At 53.0% G+C, this 17,300-nt stretch overlaps 1 protein-coding gene across 2 annotated transcripts in view; it reads right to left on the reverse strand.

Moving 5' to 3' along the window:
• The window catches only part of LOC117871393 (cGMP-dependent 3',5'-cyclic phosphodiesterase-like), a 370,986-nt gene that overhangs the window by 72,800 nt on the left and 280,886 nt on the right, over positions 1 to 17,300 (reverse strand). The gene's annotated exons all lie outside the window — the stretch shown is intronic.

Genomic DNA, 17,300 nt, shown 5'->3' on the forward strand with positions numbered 1-17,300 from the left:
GTCTGGGGCGGGGGGCAGATGGCCGGAAAATTAAAGGCGGGGCCGGAGCTTTGTAAGTTCCAAATCTGAGTTTTCAAAATCAAAATAATAATTTAAATGAGGGTTGTTTTTTAAATGACTGAGCCAAATTCTGCCAGCTGCTGGTGCACGCAGTTTCACCAGCAACCACACATCACTGAACAAAACCACTAACCCAGGAACCTATCCTTGTAACAAACCCCGATGCCAACTCTGTCCACATATCTATTCAAGTGACATCATCATAGGACCTAATCACATCAGCCACACCATCAGGGGCTCGTTCACCTGCACATCTACCAATGTGATATATGCCATCATGTGCCAGCAATGCCCCTCTGCCATGTACATTGGCCAAACCGGACAGTCTCTACGCAAAAGAATTAATGGACACAAATCTGACATCAGGAATCAAAATACTCAAAAACCAGTAGGAGAACACTTTAACCTGTCTGGTCATTCAGTGACAGACCTGCGGGTGGCTATATTACAACAGAAGAACTTCAAAAACAGACTCCAACGAGAGACTGCTGAGCTAGAATTGATATGCAAACTAGACACAATCAACTCCGGTTTGAATAAGGACTGGGAATGGCTGAGCCATTACAAACATTGAATCTATCTCCCCTTGTAAGTATTCTCACACTTCTTATCAAACTGTCTGTACTGGGCTAGCTTGATTATCACTTCAAAAGTTTTTTTTCTCTTAATTAATTGGCCTCTCAGAGTTGGTAAAACTCCCACCTGTTTATGCTCTCTGTATGTGTGTATATATATCTCCTCAATATATGTTCCATTCTATATGCATCTGAAGAAGTGGGCTGTAGCCCACGAAAGCTTATGCTCTAATAAATTTGTTAGTCTCTAAGGTGCCACAAGTACTCCTGTTCTTCTTTTTGCGGATACAGACTAACACGGCTGCTACTCTGAAACCTGTCATTCCTTTGGTCAGATGTTTTCCTTCCCTTCCCATGCGACCCTGCTGTGGAAACAGCTGCCACATTTCACCCCAGAGGCAGTTGCCTTGTGGTGCTGGGTGATGCAATTCTGAAGTTTGCGATCTTCTGGGCTAAAAGTTGCTCTCTCCACATAAGGTATTAATCTCTGAATGTGCCACTGCCTCCCAAACGCCAGCTTCTTTGCCAAACCCCTTTCCCCCTCCCCCCGACAAGCCTGCTTCTCCGTGTGCCGAACCTCCCCGGTGAGCGACTGGCCCCATCAAACAGTGTTTGGGAACGGGAAAGACCTGGATACACTCAATGAAGCGAGGCAGCTGTCCCAACCTGCAGAACGCTGCATCCACAGGGTGCCTTTCCCCTCGATTCCCCTGGGCCAGCCTTCCAATCTCAGAATCTTTGATAGGATCCATCGGTCCATTTCCCAGTGCCATCCAAAGCTCTCTCGTTCAGTGCCCCCCATAGCTGCTGCCCCATAGCCCAGCAGTGCCATGCGGAGACGCAGCTGGGCTGCTGTACAATGCACCCGCCATGCAGCCCCGAGGGAAGTTTGGGGCAGTTGAGTGGCTGGGGTTTCGGCCAGCGCTCCAGCCTCTGGCCCTGGCCTCTCCAGAGGGGAGCCAGTGGCCGCTTAATGACTGGGGAGCGCCAGGGCCAGGCTTGCTTGAGACCTTTCCACTGAAACTTTCTTTGCGGTCGGTCGCTGAGACAAAAAGTTTCGATTTTCCGATAAAAAACTTTGGCGGCGCATCCGGATCTTTGGCAATTTGGCGGCAGTTCCCTCGGTCCATCTCAGAGTGAAGGACCCGCCGCCGAATTGCCGCCGAAGAATGAAGCGACACGGTAGAGCTGCCGCCGAAGTGCCGCCGATTGCAGCTTTATCTTTATTTTGTTTTCTTCACTTCGCTGCTTGGGGCAGCAAAAAAGCTGGAGCCGGCCCTACCTTCAGCATCCTGAGCTCTCAATCTGGCACTAAACCCACCCGTAAAAAGCCAGGGGCTGGGTTAGGGCTCATCTGCAGCGCTGAGACCCATGGGTTGCGAGGTGCACGGGACGCCCTGCCTCAAGTGTGTAGCCGCAACCGTCCCAGTGAACTCCCCCTCCCCTGCTCCGTCCAGCCAGCAGCGCCAGACACCGGGATTTGCAAAGGGAGATTAAAGCCAGGCTGCCTCTCCAGACGCTGCGTGCTGCGGCTTTGTTTTTCATTTGGAAGAGCCCCGAGGGCGCGTGAGGGGGGGCAGGATGGGAGAGACACACGCGGGTGGGATTCGTTCCTTTTCATGTCAAGTTTCAATTTGTCTCTGGTTCCGTCTGATCTGGTTTGTTTATGCAATTAACGGCGGCTCATTGAGGATATAAACGAGATGAAAGAGGCCCGGACGGAGCCAACTGGCAAATGAATCACGCGGATCAATAGAAACGGTCTCTGATATTTACCCAAACCATCACTATTTCCTTTGTCTTTCCTTTTATACCCGCATAGCCGCACGCTCCAGTCTACGGGCACATTCTCCCGGCCCACACGTGTGGTTCATGTGAATATTAACAAGGCACAGTCGCTCCCGCAGACACCTCCATCGGCCTTCCGACGTGGAGTCGCTTTGTCCCCGCTCCCCTCCAGTCGAGAGAACAAATTAAATCTGGTTTTTTAATTTGGACTTTGTCATTATCTGGGCTTTGGGTTTTTCTTTGTTCGAATCCGCTTCTGATCCCTGCGTGGGGAAAGGAAATGAAGAGAGGGGACGCCAGTTTCCATGGGGATAGTTCCCATGGGGATAGTGGGCTTGGGGCCCCATTGTACTAGGTGGGGCGCAGACACAGAGGATCAGAGAAGTGTCGGGCAGGAAGGGACCTCGAGAAGTCGTCAAGTGCAGCCCCCTTGCGATGAGGCGTGGCCAAGTAAACCTAGACCAGCCCTGACAGGGGTTTGTCCAGCCTGGTCTTACAAACCTCCAGTGACGGGATTCCACAACCTCCCTTGGACGCCTGTTCCAGAGCTTAATTCCCTGGAGAGTTAGAAGGTTTTTCCTAACATGTATCCTAAACCTCTCATGCTGCAGATTAAGCCCACTGCTTCTTGTCCTCCCTTCAGTGGACATGGAGAACAATCAATCACTGTCCGCTTAGCACAGCCCTTAACATATCTGAAGACTGATATCAGGTCCCCCCTCGGTCTTCTTTTCTCAAGACTAAACATGCCCAGTTTTTTAAGCTTCCCTCCCAGCTCAGGTTTTCTAACCTTTGATCATTTTTGTTGCTCTTCTCTGGAATCTCTGCAATTTGTCCGCGTCTTTCCCAAACTGGGGACAGTTCTCCAGCTGAGGCCTCACCAGAGCCGAGTAAGGCGGGACAATGACCTCCTGTGTCTTGCCTACGACACTCCTGTTAATACACCTGTGATGCTGGCAGGTCGGGTGCCAGCTCTTGCCAAGATCCCCATGTCTCCACTGGACACAAACAGAGCTGGAATCTGTCTGGCTCATTTGTGGGGTGATAGTGATGAAGTAGGTATAAGAATTATAAGAAAGTGTCTAGTGTTTAGACTATTGAATGCTTGTGAGTTGCTGCCTGCATTGATCCTATGGGTAATATCTGTGTTTCGGAGACTTTGGCTACCCAACGCAGCTTTTAGTGACACGGCTGTAAAAGGCACGCAGCATAGCCACTGTTTGTCCACAGGAGAGAGCTCTCCTGCTGAAGAAATACTTCCACCCCCAAGGAGCAGCGTTAGTATTGTCAGCAGGAGAGCTCTCCTGCAGATAAAGCGCTGTTCACACCAGTGCTTATCATTGACAAAACTTTTATCTTTCGGGGACATGAGTGTTTTTTTAAACCTCTGAACAACAAAAGTTTTGTCTTTCAATCGCCCGTGTAGACAAAGCCGGAGTGTGATGTAAAATCTGAGCTGTTGTACTGGGAGCCTCGGGGACTGTGTGAATCACCATGCAGGAGGTGGACATTAATTAGAGGGAAGAGCTGTTCTTCTACAGAAATTGTTACGCTCCTTCTGAAGGAGGAGACCCATCCATGCCAAACGGGCTGTGTCTGGAGCTCACAGCAGGAAACTCCCCACATCTGGATTGAGGAATCATCAACCAAAGAACTAAAGACTCTTATTGTTGTTCTACTCTCCTCCCTGTGAAGACAAGTCATGAGACTGGACTCCTCCCCACAGCTGAATTTTCAGCTCAGCGCACATGCCAGGAGGGGGATAAAAACTCCAAAGGAAAGGAACTAAGGATCATTCTGCTGCTTGGACTCTGGAGGGACAAAGGGTTTCTAGGCATAAGCAAAAGATCCCCAGCTGCTTAGCCAACATTTTCATATCGTTACTATAGGATTGGCTACAAGCACTGGCTTTGGTGTGAGATCTACAGCGCGGTGGACGTGGAGTAAGTGACTGGTCCTTTGGGATCAGGAGTAACCTGAATATTGCTGTGATCCTTGGTGTAAGGGGCCCTCTATGGCAGGGTGGCAAGACAGACGAGGTGCCCAAGGGAAGTGTCAGCGACTCCGTATTAAGGCTGTAAGTGGGCCGGAGGAGTTTGCACTCGGTGCAGTTGTTGGTGAAATTGCACTGTTGACTCAGATTCAGTTTATGGGCCACTCAGCAGTACTGCAGCCTGCCCACTTACTCCCCGGTTTGTAGCTGGGCATTTGATTTTTCCTTCCTAAGTGTAGCACTTTGCACTTGTCTTTATTGAATTTCATCTGGTTGATTTCAGACCAGTTCTCCAATGCATCAAGGTTGTTTTTGAATTCTAACCCGGTCCTCCAAAGTGCTTGTAACCCCTCCCAGCTTGGCATCATCCGTACATTTTATAAGCAGACTCTCCACTCCTTTATCCAAGTCATTAATGAAAATATGAAATAGTACCAGCCCCTGGACTGATCCCCTGCAGGATCCCACATAGTGAGAGACAGTCCTGCCTCGGAGAGCTTTAGACCCAGCCCCTCACAGGAACTTAGGTGGTGTGACAAAGTGGGAACTTTTTGCACTATTTTGATGAGTCCTGTGTGTGCCTCAGTTTCCCCGTGTGCTGCACTGCTCTCAGGGCAGGCTAAGAGACAGGGTATGGGTGTCACCTAGCTGTCTGGGCCTGGTGCCCATGTCAAAGGAGTAATTGAGAAGACCCTAGAAAATCTAATTGCCCAGACATCAACAGGTAGCAACCAACTCCAGAGGGATGGAGATGGATTCCCCCATCTCTCGGCAGGGAAGTTGAGCACAATCCCCCAGCTGGAGAACAAAGGACTGGAGAGGTCTCAGGTGGAGGGATAAGAGCTGGCTGCTGGAAGGAGTTGGGGCTCTCACCTGGGAACTGACCAAGGGGATCAGACGCAGACAGACAGACTGACCATGGGGGTCACTGCAGCTTGGCTGGGCTCTGGGCTGGCCAGGCTGGACTGGGCTTTCACCTTCAGTTCTCTGTGCTAACGTAAGGGCTTCCTAGGCTGCGTTCCAGCTGACGGATAGACCCGGCTGTTCGGACACGCTGCGTGTGGTCCCTGTGAAGGCTCGGCGAGGGGCAGTAACCCCCGAAGACTGTGCAGGTCTCCGTCAGGGGTCTCTCTTGCTTGGACTCACTGAGCGGAGCTCATGGCGGGAAGCAGGGGGGCTGCAGGCCCTGAGGTCCAGTCTAAGGAGGCGGTGAAGCCGGGTGACGTACCCTGGAGGAAGAGCGAGACCCCTGGTGTGTCTGGCACCTGGAAGGGTTCCTCCCAGACTGTTCCAAAGCTGCAGGGGGGGAGCGCCAATCGTATGGGTCCGTGACAAGCGGCTCCCTGCCTTTGGCACCTAAGGCCGTGATTTAGGCACCACTGATGTTTCCAAAGCTGCCGCTCAGGTCACACTCAATCCTAGAGATGGCAGCACACAAAAGACAGCAGGGGAGGGAGGAGCAGGGAAACCCAGGGGGAGCGTGGCAGAGGGATGGAGTGGGAGACAGGGCAAGAGAGGTTTGGCTGCTGAGGCATGACCGACCTGGATGGCTGATCTGGCTTAGGGTCTGGATTATCTGGACGCCTGGCGCGGTTCCACCGGGCAGCAGCCCACCCAGGGTTAGGCAGTGCAAAGCTAAGCAGAGCGATGCCCAAGCACCTCTGAGGACCTGGGCCTTACCATGTGGACAGACGTGAGTGGCAAAGGAAAGGTCGTTGTGCCCATTTCCAGATGGGAAACTGAGGCACGGCTCGGCCAAGGGACTGGCCCGAGATCACACAGGGAGGCCATGGCAGGCTGGATTCCAAAGGTCTTTAGGCCCCTGAAGCTATAGATAGGACAGAGCTGGGTGCCGAGCTCACTGGTTTCAATGGCACTTAGCAGCTTTGGCTTGTGAAAATCCTACCTGGCGCCGATCTGCAGCTTCAGTGCCTAAAGCCCTTGGGAAGTCTGGTCCCGGGTACGGCTCTCCCAAGTCTAGCCCAGTGCCTCGCCCATGAGCCCTTCCTCTCCAATTAGTGCTCAGACTTAATAACCCAATTCCTGCTTTGAACAGCCTTTGCACACCCTCGCCCCGCCGAAGTCAGGCTCCGGCTCCCAGTTTAAGCCCTCGCAGACTTTTAAATGCGACGCTGTCCCGAATCAGGGCAAAGCTCTCCTCTCTGGTCTGCGCTGCAGGGGTGGGCACCGGTCCCCGGATTTCTCAGGGCTGGTTCTCCCACAAACCCCTGGGAAAAGCATCCCGAGAGCGGCTTGGGCCAGGCAGTACTGAGAAGCAGGGGATGGACCCCTGGCACTCCCAGTGCCACAGACCAGCGAGTGCAGCGTCAGCGTGGATACAGCCGCATCAGCGCCCTCTGCTCTCACTCCAGCTGGGCGAAGTGGAGGGGCGTCCCTCGAGCGGAGATAACTCGATTAACTCAGCAGGGGAGACAGACCCGGAGTGACGCCGGGGCGATCTGGAATCACTGACCTGGTTTTCTAAGCCGTTTCGCTTAGCACAGTTAAACCGTCAGCAAAGCCCTTTTCCAAGCCAGCCTGGCCTCCTGCTAGCACGGCCGCCAGCGATGGGCTCCAGGCTGGAAGTCGGCACCGGGCTGCCCCAGAGGGACCTGGTTCAGAGGGGCAGCCAGGGGGAATAGGTTGGGATAGTCTCAAGACAGCCCCCAGTGGCCAGGTGTTCCAACGGCATCATTCTGCCGGATCCAAGCGGGCTTGGACCGTCCTCTCTCCCAGTGGAGGCATGCTGAGGGCCAACCACTGCGAGATCTGCCATACCGCAGGGAGGACGCCGTGGGGCAGAGGGGCTTTTTCCCTAGGAAGCTAAGCCAAGAAGATGGAAGAGATGACCCACCAGGCGGGGGGGGTGCGGACGCCTCTGGGTAAGAACACCGGTGGGTCCCTTTCAATCCATCCCTGGGTAAACAGCCTGCCTGCCTCGCTGGGCCCATCGCCACCTCACAGACTCAACTCTGGTCCACACTTACACGTTTTGCTGGCATGGGAGTGTGAAACACTTCTCCCCTAGCAGCAGAGCTGTGCCCTCGCGTAGACGCAGGTACACCAGCAAAAAAAAAAAATAAAGACAGAAGAGAGCTCGTGTAGGTTTCGCCAGTGTAACTTACGTCATTTGGGAAATTGGTATAATCTAAACTGCAAAAGCACCCGTCTTCCAGTACGAACCACAGCTCCGCTAGGAGCATAGCTGTACTGGCAATCCCTATGTAGTGTAGCCAAGGCAGTGGATTCACGCCCACCCAGCCTGTCTCTGCCCCCCGGCTCTCATCTGCCAGCAGGTGAGATTTGCTGTTTGCTCACACTGATTTTGTGCCCTCTCGGCCAGAGAAAAGGTTCCTTCGCTGCTGCATACGGACTGCAGGTCCCTGGCCCGGCCCGCATGCAGCTTATGGGCCGACCCAGAGGTCTTCACTGCAGCTTTGTTCAGTCCTGTGCTGGGTGTAGGGGAGGGGCCACCACTCGGAGTCGATGTGCCGGGGGGTATTCTGTATGGTGGGTGAGGCAGGGGCATGGGCCTTGAGCCCGTCTTCTCGATGGAGGCCTCTGCTTCCTGTCTTGTCCAGGGTCCAGAAGGGGTCAGCCATGAGACATGCACACGTGTTCCCGACGATAGGGCACAAGAGCGAGAGGTTTACTGGAGACCTGCCATCTGGTGTGTGGCCACTTATCCCCTTTATGGCTGTTTGCGCTGCAGGATCGTGCTTGTGCTGAAGAGCGTTTTATGGCTCCGTGTACACAAGAGATACACCTGGGGTGTGTGTCTATGTACCGTTTACAGCGCCCTCCCTTTTACAACTGTTTGCCTACGTGCTTTTACCGCAGCCGTGGCGATGAAGCCGGGGCCCCACCCCCGGCAATCTCCTGCAGCCCCGAGCAAGTCAAACAAGGAGCGGTGCCGGGTCCCACGTCAGAGAGCAGGAACTGTGCGCATGATGGTCCCAGTAAGGCCGCACCTGGAATAGCATGGCCAGTTCTGCACGCACCCTACGACCAGTGGGATGTCAACAGATTGGAGGTAATTCTGAGCAGAACAAACACAACGTCCTAAGACAAGGGAAGAGGAACGCAGGCTGAGTTTGGCTGCACAGCGGATCGCGTGGGGTGTGAATGACCAGCCGCTCGCCGGGACTCATCTCCCGCACCTGCAGTACAGGGCTGAGAAGGCCTCTTTTGTCCGTCTTGTCCAGTGAGGCTGTGAACTCTCTCACTGTGCACGTGCAGCACCTAGCACAACGGGGCTCTGATCTCGTTCAGGGCCGCCAGGTGTCCTGCCATACAAAGCACACGGTACGCAGGCTCCTGGCCGTTCCTGGCCATCACACTCCTGCACAGGTGAGGCCAAACTCTGGATCAGACCCCTGCCCACATGCCCAGTGGAGCAGAGGTTTCAGGGCAGTGCAATGAGCCAGCCGCCATCAGCTGCTCTCCAGCCAAAGCAGCATGCCTGGTTAATCCCCGCCCTAATTGAATTATCAACAGCAGGCCGGGGACAAGCCAAGCAGAGCGCAGCCCCGTTGAGTGCCCTGATCTGATCAGCAGTGCCGGTGCCTCCTTTCGCTCACAGCCCCCCACTTTCAACAGGGCTGTAAGCGGACCCGGCCCCGACTGACCTGGCAACACGTGGAATAAAACTGGTACTCGACTGATTCCCCTTTCAGAGAGCCCTGGCGCCTCCCGAATAAGCACTGAGCAGCCAGACGGGAGCAACTCAGGGCCAGATTCACCCCATGGCAAGAGGACGCAACAAGTCAGTGGAGTTGCACTAGTTTACAGCAGGCCTGCCTTTGGCCTGCCGTCATCTTCTCTCATGACAAAAACAGCCCAGAGGCTCGGGAGCGGGGCCCAACGGTTACAGCAAAAGCTTAGGAAGCAGGAGGCCCTGTTTCCGTTCCCTTGCTCTGCCACAGACTTCTTGCGTGACTGCAGGCAAGTCACTTAGCTACTCCGTGCCTCAGTTTCCCACCTCTGCAATTGGGCTAACAGCCCTGCCTCATGAGGAAGGGGTACATGAGGGTACATACGCTAAAAGACTGAGCTGATCCAATGCTATGGCCAGACAGGTACCGGAGATGGATGGATTTACAGTGGCTGTACCCGCATGTAACTGTTCACTTCCACGTAGTTGCCTCCTGATTTGCACCAGGGCAGCAGAAAGCAAGATCTGGCCCTGGGAGCATCTGCTAGGAAAGGGTTAATCCAGCCTCCCTTCACCAGGGTTCAGCCCCAGGCCTGCTCTGTTTGTCCAGAGGAGTTGGGTGGGTGTTACCCTCTGCACCTGCAGCCACAAGCTGCTGCTAAAGGCAGTAAACTTCCCCAAGGCAGAGAGACCTAATTTGTGGGAAATCCCTGAGGTGCCAGTGCTTTGCAGAGCCACGTGGGCCCCCGATGGGACGCAGAGGGAGTGAACATGCTGGAGCTCAGTCCGTCATCCTACCCGACAGCGAACGGTTACATCCATTGAAAGGGGTGGGCCCTTATCTCAGCGACACTGGCGTAAATCCGGAGTAGCCCCACTGAAGCCCGCGGTGCTGCTGGGCCACAGAAATGCAGGATCTAGGCTAACTTGCAGTGGCACGGATACTCCTTTCTAGGCCACACTGGGCCAGATTCTGACCTCAGTGACACGGGTGTAAATCCAGAGGGGCTCTGCTGAAATCCGCGATTTCTGCGGCACCGTGCGAGCAGGGACAGCAAAGCAGGTTACAAAGATTAATTTTGCCATCACCCTTCTGAAGTACAGAGGTGTGCTCCCCATGTTACAGAGGGGTAAACTGAGGCACGGAGTGGCAAAGTGACTTGCCTCGGGCCACAAAGTGATTCAGCGCCAGAGCCGGGAATACAATACTCAGTCCTTTGCTTTAAGCACTAGCCCACGATTCCTTCACTTCCTCTGATATACCGGGGAACACTCATTGTAATTCACTTGTCTGGATATTTTATCAAGCCGGCGTTGATTTGTTTTGTGCTTTGCGTGGGTGATGAATGTGGAGTAGGAGTCACGCCGGGTGAGGGCCAGCCCAATGCCACGGCGTCAAACTGGGGCCGATAACATAGGCCATGGGGGTCAATTTCACCCCTAACCTGGAAGGAAAGGATGGAGACTGTGGCAGGAGACGCAGCCGTCTGTGGCAGAGAGCAGACGGCGCGGGGAGCGTGCGCTGTTTATAAGGGGGAAGCTGCCAGGAGGCCAGCTGGTCTAGTGGTCACAGAGAAAGGCTGAGAACCAGGCTGACCACGACTGACTGGCCCACTCACCCTGGGTCCCCTGGGCAAGTCACAGAGCCGCTTACCCCATGGGGAAAACACCGGATGTGGAAAATCCAGGCACAGCAGCTGCTGACCCACCTGAGCTCAGATTCCCAGCCTAAGTGTATTTTCCCCTCCGGTGACTTTAGCGAGCACAAGGCCTGAAGTGGACGTGGGTGCTGAACTCCAGCTGCTCCCTCCAAGTCAAGGCAGGTCGAGGGAAGCTGCATGGGGGACAGGGTTAGTTTGTGGCTAAGATACTGGATTGGCAGTTGGGGACCTGGGTTTCATGCCCAGTGCTGCCACAGCCTCCTTGTGTGACCTTAGGCAAGTCACTTTATCGCTTTGTGCCTCAGTTTCCCACATCTGTAAAAGGGGGGGTAACACCCCCACCCTCGGTTTTGGGGGTTGTGATGATTGTTTCATGTACCAGGTTCTGGGCAATCACAAGAGAAGACAAAATGGCTCTTTATTAAGAGAACTATTTACAGAGCGACTGCAGCTGCAGCCAGCATTCCAGCCATGTGCACACAGACTGACTTCCTGGTGCCGCTTCGGAACTCTTCCCCCCTGCAACCTGTGCTCCTCCCTCCGAGTTCCAGGCAGGTTGCTACAAGGATCAGTTGGAGCCGTTGCTGCACCAGCTCTGTGGAGACCAGTGCCTTCCACCAGCACTAGTGTCACTCAGCACGGGGGCATTATAAAACGGGAGCGATGGAAAAGACAGAAGCACTGCCCGGGTTAATACGTCCATCTCTGGGGCCTATCTCAGAACACTGAGTCCATCACCAGGGTGCGATCTCACTCATATAGTTTGGGTTTGCCCAGGGTGCTGGTAAATTGTCCAAGAGATGGGCTCCCATGCTTCCTATGGGGAGAACCTTCCATGGCCAATGCCAGCTCACAGCCAGGAAGCTGTTCTTGGTAATCAGCCCTGATGTTATCTCCCCATTTCATCCCATATGCTGGCTGCCATGCTAAATCGTTCCTTTCCCTGCTCGGGGTCAAGTATCTGCAGACTCATCCCCTGAGATATGCACACTGGGAGGTGAAGGACTCACCCAAGGCCAAACAGCAGGGCAGTGGCAGAACCGGGGTCAACTGACCCCCGTCTCGTGCCTTATCTGCTCTACTGCCCTGCCTGATGACACACAAAACCAATGATGGCAGCTAACAACCTACAGCAGTGGTTTACAACCCCTGGGGGGCCGCAGACTAGGGCAAAGATTTCCAAAGAGACATTTTTCAGGGGTCCGCAAATGAAAAAAAGTTGAAAACCGCTGACCTAGAGCGACCCCTTCCTGTTCCATGCCAGGAGTTCAGCGCAAATGAGGCCAGGATCTCTCTCCAGCCAAGGAATCCGCCCTCCATTTACGGGATAGCTCATAATATCCCATAAACCAGCCCCCCGAGCAGTTTGTGGCTCTTTTCTCAGCTCCTTCCAACCTGTCAATCTCATTCTAGTTTTGTGGGGATGGCACCAGCCCAGGCCACCGTAACACAGCAGTCAGTGTGTGCCTCCCGGAGTCCCCGTCCGCACCTGATCTGCAGAGGATACGAGTTGCGACTGCTCCCTACAGGGGGGTTAGTCTTCTAGCTGCCTGCAAAGGCTCAAACTCCTGAAATCCTGGGTTCAATTCCTGGTGATGACAGGAGTGGTGGAGCTCCATAATGCTGATCACGCAGCTCTGTGAATCCTACATTGCTGCCGCCATTGATTGTGAGGCGCAAGGCATTGGGAGTGAACAGCTTCCGCCCGTGTGAATCTATCCTCACCAGGAATGGATCTATTTCTCTGCCACCACTGACTGAAGAAGACTCTGTGTGTGTGGAGCTTCCCACCCCCACCCGGACCTGAATAGTTTATTCTGAAACCCGTCAGACTATTTCACTTCCAAACACACCCAGGATCTGTTTCTCCAGGCCGCAGCGGTATTTTTACCAGGGTGTCTTTAAAAAGTTTAATTAAACAAGGGCTGGCTGCTCGTGGCGCTCCCAGAGCAGGAACATCCAGGTCACCGGCTCCCGATGACGCAGCAGACGGGCCATTAGCCACAAGGATCAGCAGCCAGGTCGCTGCTTCAGAACTTCAATTTAAATCAGTTCAGCAATCCGTCGTTTTTTTTTTTTTTTAAATACAGAGGAAAATCAGCCCACGTAGGAGACTAATAATTACATCCAGCGCTTCCCATGCCTAGATCCCGCAGTACGTCATGAAGGCAGGGCGCTGTCACCACCCCCATTTTACAGATGGGGAAACTGAGGCATGGATCAGTGGAGGAACTTGCCCAAGGTCACAGAGTGAGGCAGTGATAGCGACAGAGTCTCTTGACTCCTTGCCTCATGCTTTATTTGCTGCCCACAATAGCTGGCACCATCGAGACCTGGGGGTGGAAGTGAACATCCTGGAATGATCCCTTCCATAGTCCAGACCAGGACTTTAGATCAACTGAGGCTGAGTTCCCTGCCCTGCCCAGGAATGTGGGACAAGCCAGGCCAGCTGGGAGAGTCTGTTTCCGGAAGACCAAGACCTGGTTCTATCAGTACTTTGCTGTTTGAACGCTCCGTGCCTCAGTTTCCCCACATGTGAAATGCAGGTGATGCCACTCACCTCCTTTGTAAAGTATCAGAGGGGTAGCCATGTTAGTCTGGATCTGTAAAAAGCAACAAAGAGACCCGTGGCACTGTAGAGGAGCGGACTCACCCCTGCGGCACCTCCTGCTGGTCTCTTCCGGGAATTAGCTCATTTCAGCTCCGGAGCACCCTCTGTAGGCTGGTGATCCGCCTGTCCTCTGGCCCCATGTCCCTGCCTGGACCCGGGTGCCCTTGTAGCAGTAACCCCCCAGTCTTAGGGTCCCCCCTCCCCGGGGAACCCCCACCCACTATCCCCACCTCACCTCAGAATAAGGCCATTGCCAGTCACCAACTAGCCCCCGCTCCCTGGGGCAGACTGCAGTATAAGCCACGCATCACAGGCAAGATTGGGTTTGGACCTGCTGCCTTGGCCTACCCCTGGGCTGCCCTCTGGGTATCGGTAAAAAAACCACCTCCCTGACTGATGTAGTTAGACCGGTACAAAATCTGCATGTAGCTCAGGCCTAAGAACTGAAAGCCTTTCCAACTCTTCTCTGATCCGCTGCTATTCTAATTATTTGCCTCAGTAATTTCCTGCCGCAGGGAGTTCCACAGCTATCGGTGCGTCGCATAGCAACAAGGCTGCCTACTTTGGAAACACCAACATTCTGCAGCAGCGGTTAGAGCTTGCAATAGTTTCTCTCTTATCTTTAAACTGCCATCCCTGAGGTACTTATCTCCAGTTACCATTCTCTTATGCTGAATGTATACAGCCCGCATTCCTTTAGCAGCTGAGCGCCGTACAATCGTAATGTATTTATCACTGCCCCCCCTAGAGCCATCCCGGAACGCCCCAGAAAACCAAGCTTAAAACCCAGCGACTCTGAGAGCTATAAAACCCTCTGGCTTTATTCATATGGTAACAGCGTTTCATGGAGCTGGTGCCAGCTTGAGGTATACGGCAGCTAAGAAATTAAATAGGGGAGGAGCGCTGAGTCACTGAATGGAACAATTTAATTTCTGCCTCCTTCTCTCTCGGCTTATTGCCTAACAGAGCCTCTCCTTCCCCAGAGCAGTAAAGAGCAAACGTAGTTAGCAGTGGGGTCAGGGAGCCGAGAAGCAAGGGGGGGAGGGAAAGAACTCACATCGCCAAAGTTGGGTTTATACAAGTATTGTAATGAATGGGCTAGTGTAGCTATGTCACCACTGCCCTCTGCTGGATAGAATGGGAACTGCCCAGATGTGTGTCATAGATCTTCTACTGCAGACAGCGGATGGAGATTCTCCTCTAGTGCACAAGGAAGGAAGTTGTGCTTTTGGGGCAGTAGGATGTACGTTTTAGTGCCAGCGAAAGGTGCAGGGTTGTCAGCCCTGGGGTCTGAAGGCCTCACAGAGCAGAGGAGTGGCAGGCTTCCCCGACATGCTGCCCGACTAGTTCTGGATGCACAGGAGAAAAGCGGGCTGTCTGTTCAGAGATCTGTTCTGAGGGCAGCAGGGCTAACTGCTTCTCTCCCCAGCCTGCTTTTCCACTGCAGGATTCCCTGGGCTTTTCAGTTCCCTCTCCCCCCAGTGAGGTCACAATCCTCTGTTTTGACATCACAATTCGTTGCCACGGAGACAAGGATGTCACTAAAGCAGAGGATTAAGATTCCTAAGCAACAATAATCCTGTTGTCATGCTATTGTCCTTACACATAAATAAATAAAAAATGAAGGACACCACCTCCTTTCCGTCCTGTGCAGAACGAGACTCCTATGCATCCATCTGTCCATGGTGGTTTTAGGATGCCCATCACTGGTGCACTCAGGCACTAGAATGTTTTTCCAAAATGTCTGCGATGCAGAGATCTTTAGCAGGGCTAATGAATGAATGGAAAAACCACTTCTGCCCTACAGAGGGTGGTCTTTCCCTTGCAGATGAGTCAGCTGCCACACTGCACCCCAGAGGCGGTTGCATTTCAGTGATGGGTGCAGTGATATTTGTATACATAAGGCCAACTCTTCCCCCCTTACTGGGTTCTATTCCCAGCTCTGTCACTGACTCCCCGTGTGACCTTTGGGCAAGTCACTTCCCCTCTCCATGCCTCAATTTCCCCATCTTTTAAAATGCGGAGAACAGGGCCACTGGCCGACTTCACAGAGTTTGAGTGCTGTTCAGATACCCCGGTGCTGGGAGCCACAGAATCACCGAGGGCTGCCAGCAGTTGAAAACATTTAAAAGGACCCACAGAACAGGAATCCTGCGTGAGGCAGTGGATTAGCAAACAGCTGTTAATCGGGCCCATGAGATGGCTAGGACTGGAATAGCAGCGGGTGGAACTGAAGATCAGGACTGAGATGCACCAGCAGAGCCGTGCGGGAAGTTTGTACAGTACCCCCTCACTGTCCCTCTAGAGCTGCCTCAACCTTCACTGCCATTAGCTGTAAATTCCCTTACAGATGGAAAAATCAATCAAACAAACAATTCCTGGCACGGGCAAAGGGGAAAGCAAAGTGTTGTGTTTGTAAATCTGCCCCCCCCCCCTTCCCCGCCGCTGCTCCATTTGACCGGCTGGCAGGTGATTTCATGCTGCAGACGTTCCGCAGCGGGCTAAGAGAGAGGAATTCAAATGACTGAACGAAGCTTTGTACCAACTCCATTGATCTCTGGCTAATGGTCTACTCAGCAAGCCGGCTGCTTCCTAACGAACTCCAGCCCAGGCTGCAGTAGTTCTGCAGCTGATGAGAGTCAAGAAGAAATGACACTGATTTATTCTAATACCCCCAGAGAACCGAATAACTAGAGGAAGTGAGAATATATTGTAACAAACCCAGGGCCACCAGGGATTCCATGGTTATTGCTACACTTCGCATCATTTCTTACTGGAGCTGCAAAGCGGCAGCAAGGCTAGAATCCAGATCCTCCTACTCAGAAAGAAACCCAGCCCTCAGCCATAGGAGAACCTTCAGTAGCTGGTAACAGTATCGGGCCTATGACACACTGCTGAGCAGTGCCGATTCCACCCAGTAGAGGGTGATCAGTGCACACGGAGCAAGCACATTTTTAAAAAGTGCATTTTCAAAAGAGCTTTAGAAATCCCTGTCACACTCCCGTATCTCTACTCTGGCGCCACCGCGGCAACTGACTTCCCAAGGGGACATAAAGACAGAGACAAATCCCTGTCCCATTAGATTCACAGATACAGCCAGGACCACGACGGCCAGTTGTCTGGTCTCTTGCATAGCACAGAGCAGAGAACCTCCCCAGTAAACTCTGGATCAAGCCCATAACTTCTGTTTGAGGTAGAGCATCACTTTCAGAAAGGTGTCCAGGCTTGACTTAAAGATGTCAAGTGACGACAAATCCATCATGTCCCTAGATAAGTTGCTCCATCGGTTAATTCCCCTCCCCGCTAGAAACCACTGAAAAGCACACAGCTGTGCATAACAATGCTGCCTTCCCAGGGTCAGAACTTTCCCAGTCCTGAGCTCATTTTCTTCACACTAGAGGTTTTTCTTCCTGCTGCAGTGAGGGCTACAAAAGCCGCCAAGTTCGGAGTTCCGACCTTCAATTGTTGTTAAAATTACACGAGCCTTTTACTTTAACCAGAAAATCCCAACACTACAAACTCATTTTTTTAAAGTCCTCCTAAAATAATCCGACTGGACTATATTATCTAGAGGTGAGATAGCTCAGTGGTTTGAGCATTGGCCTGCCAAACTCATGGTTGTGAGTTCAATCCTTGAGGGGGCCATTTCGGGATCTGGGGCAAAAAATCTGTCTGGGGATTGGTCCTGCTTTGAGCAGAGGGTTGGACTAGATGACCTCCTGAGGTCCCTTCCAGCCCTGATATTCTATGATATTGGCCTAATAAGAATTGCTGAAGTTTTTAAGAGTGTCCAAATTCTGGTGCCTCAAAAGAAACGCAGAACGTTCAACTGAAAAAGACAGAAACAAGTGCTTTGATCCTCCCTTTGCCCCCAACAAAAAGCAGCTGAAATGATTTGGCTCAAACATGTCCCCTCAGTTCACCTTCAGGGCTTGGACCGAGCCTGGGACGTTTTAGC

This window comes from Trachemys scripta, chromosome 1 (assembly GCF_013100865.1).
Source record: "Trachemys scripta elegans isolate TJP31775 chromosome 1, CAS_Tse_1.0, whole genome shotgun sequence".
NCBI classification, from domain to species: domain Eukaryota; kingdom Metazoa; phylum Chordata; order Testudines; family Emydidae; genus Trachemys; species Trachemys scripta.